Here is a 4,160-nt window from a genome sequence, read left to right as displayed (position 1 = left end):
TTACAAACTTCCCTTCCGAGCTTGTACCTTTGATAGAACACTGTCTCAATAATACTCACTTCTCGTTCAATAACCAATTCTACGAACAAACCTCAGGGGCAGCAATGGGATTCCCAATCTCACCTGTAATAGCCAACGTCTTTATGGAACATCTAAAAACTAAAATCTTCAACCAAGCGAAACTTTAACCATAATTCTAGTTCCGTTACGTTGATGAAACATTTGTCATCTGGCGGCATGAACGAGATGAACTCAATAAGTTTTTCTATTTTATCAATCAATTACATCCTAATATCCAGGTCACAATGGAGATAGAACAAAACGGAAAATTGCCTTTCTTGGACGTATTAGTTTATAAAAAATCTGATAACACATCAGAACATGAAGTTTACAGAAAACCCACGCATACCTACATGCCCTCTCCCACCAACACCCATCTCAGAAACAATCGGTCATCAACTCCCTTGTATACAGAGCTGTCTCCATAGCAGACAATGATAACTTACAAAAGGAATTACAAAACGTTAAACAAATCCTAATACTGAACGATTACACAAACAAACAAATTGATAAAGCAATAAGGAAACATACTTAAAAAAGCAAGTCAACAGAACCTACGAAAGAAAGAGAGAGAAAAATGACCACCACCCTACCCTACATACAAGGTGTCACAGAACAAATAGGAAGAATTCTCAACAAACACAACATCCAAACCATATTTAAACCACCTGAAAAAATAGGACAACTACTAAAAAACCCTACAGATAAAAAGGCACCCCTCAGTGATCCAGGAGTATATACAATCCCTTGTTCTTGTTGCAAAGTCTATATTAGAGAAAACGAAAGAGCGGTGAGCCAACGTATGAAGGAACATGAAAGTAAAGGCAGGCTAAAACATTTCACGCAATCAGCACTAGCTGAACATCATATCGAAACAGGACATAACATTTTATTTGATGAAACAACAGTCATTGCAAAATCACACAACAAATTTTCAAGAAAACATAGAGAAGCAATCGAAATCTTAAGAAACCCTAATAACATCAATAGGGACAATGGATATAGTACCAATCCGATTTGGCTTCCCGTTCTCCCGGATTTAAAAAAAAGCCTTGATTGGCCAATCAAGTTCGATCAGTCCCCACGAAGGTGCGCTCTGGCCAATCACAGGCATCGTAGAAAGTATTCCTAAGAACATCATGACCTAATACCTCAGTTTCAGGTCAGCCCTGAAGATTTTAAATAAAATGTTCTCGAAACATCGGCAAACAATTCGTAGTTTTTTTATACGAGTGAAACCCGAAATATATTTTTTTATCAAAATGAATCATCGTAAAAGCATAAAATCTATTAACTTTCATAATTTTTTAATCTTAAAGATATTCTTTAAGTTTAAAAAAATGTGATCAGCGAAGTAAATCATAAGCGTTATATTTGGTTATGAGAATTATATTTGAAAATCAAGATATTTTCTCCGCTTTAACAAAACTCGAAAAATTTTCACAAAAATTAGTATTTTTCCCTAGAACTGATTAATCTTGAACAAAATAGATGATTTTATACTGTGATACCAAATTGAGAGGTTGGAGGGCTAAATACTTCATTTACCAACAAGGAGGGATTCATTGGGAGCAACTTTACACGAATGCGAATTGATTCAATATCAAGAAAATAAAAAAATCCAAATATAAGAGACAATAACAACATTAATAAACAATCTTTATTTTTAGTTAAAAAGTCTTCTAGCAATAGGGTTTTCGGTCAGTAAGGTCGATTTTTTCGCAGAATTTGGCTGTTTGTTTACATAACAATAAGAATTTTTTTGATAATCAAAGGATTGGCCATCGCTTTCTACAACTTTCCCACATCTTACGGGCAATGCAGGTATTCCTTCACAAATAAACTGTTTATTTTTTGAGGCCTGCCATTCATCGAACCAAATTCTCACTTCTTCGTAAGACTGGAAATTTTTCTCTGTAGGTCCGTGCTGCATCGATCGGAATAAGTGGTAGTCCGGTGGTGCCAAGTTCAGTTAATTTAAATAAATGTTGTCGGTACCGTTCACCAGAAATCGTTTCACCAGGTTTCAGCAGTTAGTAATACACAGATTCCCTATTGTCCCAGCAAATACACAGCGAAGCTTTATTTTTATGTATATTGCGCAATGGTTGTGACGTTGGGTGCTAGCCTAGGTCTACCAATGATTTTCTTCACCTTTGGTTGTCAAAATAGATTTACTTTTTATCAACTGTCACAATTTGATGCAAGAAATCTTTTCTTTTCTGTCTAGCTAGCGAAATTTCACAAATGCTCTTTCGCCTTTTAATGTCTCTGTCTTTTAATTGATATGGAACCCATTTTCCCTACCTTCTGGACCTTTCCCAATGTTGGATTGGGCAACATTCAATACATTTGCCATTTTATTTAACGTTTTTCTTGAGTCTTGATCCAATAAAGCTTGAAAATCTTCAGCTGCAAACTTTTTGGGGTGATCTGGACGCTCCTTGTCTTCTATATCAAAGTCACCAATAATCTATAACTTTCAGCAGACGTTTTCTTTAAATGAAAGAACGTTATCAAACTTCCCTGAAAAATGGCTTTTTCAGGTACGTAATTCGAAATTTTCAAAGCTTTCACAAATATGTTCTTTGCAAAATGACAGTCCAGAACAAACTGGTTTTTGGTAATGTATATCGAACCTTCAAAACGCCATAGGTTCTATGCGTGTTTACCAACAAAAGTATTAGTAACGCCATCCCTTAGAAGAATCGACATAATTAACCGGAACACCTATTATATTTTTGGTACGAAACTAATCTCTGTCATTTAAAAATTCTATTATTTTCGAAAAAACTTAATAAATTAGTTCAAGATTTATGTTTGCCCGCACCAATGGAAATTTTTCTATGTACCTTTCACCAGGGATCTGGTGGTTCAGAACCCACCTCAAACTGTAGATCCCCTCGAAGGAGGTCAGTGTCCTCCCACAGAACGGGCCAACGAACCAACCAACCTAAAAACCGCCCTTCTTGAATAATAATTTATATTTTTGGTTAAAAAATCACCAACTTTGTTTAATTTTGAATTTTTTCTTGAAAGCTTATTTAAATGTTTTTGACGATTCTTAATTTTAGCTGACGATTTATCTTTTTTTTCCTGAAAATATAACTTCGCTATTGAAAGTTCAACTAGTCTTTTTTCTCGAAAAAATGTCTGTCACGAAAATCTAGAAAGAATTTTTGTCGCTTTTCCTCAATGCCGATTGTCCAATTTAAAAAAAAACTCAAAAGAAGAATGTCGTGAAATTCACACAATTAAGAATTATTAAGTTTCAATTTAAGAATAGTGACAAGGAATTGCACATTTCTTGCATAATATAACTGACAAAGATATCATTTTTTTAAATGGAAAATTAATTTAGATCATTTTTTCCAGCTTAGAAAAAGTATTTTCAACAAAATAGGTAAAATTTTAACCAAACTGACAAAATTTTGTTAAAAAATTAATTATCAATAAAAAGTTTATTAGTTGATACTTGCAACAAAAAATATGTTAATCCCCAAACATAAACTGTTGCATTAAAACAAGAAACACGAATTTTCAAAAAAAGTGTTAAATATTTAATCAAGAAAGATTCTTCAATAAATAAAAATAAAAATGTTATTAAAAATGTTAAGTATACAAAATATTTGAATTTTCAAACCAGAAGATACATTTAAAAAAAAGACAAAGTACCTCAAATATGGATTAATTTTCAAATAAAGAAGATAGTTAAAAAAAGTTTAATTTCGAGTTTGACATAGAAATTTCCAGCTGAGCAAAAAAGATTTAAAACTAAATCGTAAACTTTTCAACTAAAGCTATGAATTATTAACTAAAAAGAATAAATACCCATAAATGAATTTTTTTACGCAAAATGAAATAATCACATTTATATTATTTAATATACTAATTTTCACCTAATATTCTGATTTTCAATACGTTCTTTAACATACTAGTTGGATTTTTAACTAAAAAGTCAATATTTAACTAAAGCTTCATGTTCAAAGAAATATAAAATACAGTCTGTCAAGTTAAAGCGTGGGTGGCTTTACTCGCAGTCGGTAAGGTGTATCGACATGATTTTGGGGTCAAAATATTAAGAAGAGCTCCCTCTTTCA

This window comes from Belonocnema kinseyi, chromosome 3 (genome assembly GCF_010883055.1).
Source record: "Belonocnema kinseyi isolate 2016_QV_RU_SX_M_011 chromosome 3, B_treatae_v1, whole genome shotgun sequence".
Lineage (NCBI taxonomy): Eukaryota > Metazoa > Arthropoda > Insecta > Hymenoptera > Cynipidae > Belonocnema > Belonocnema kinseyi.
This window is presented reverse-complemented; position numbering follows the sequence as displayed.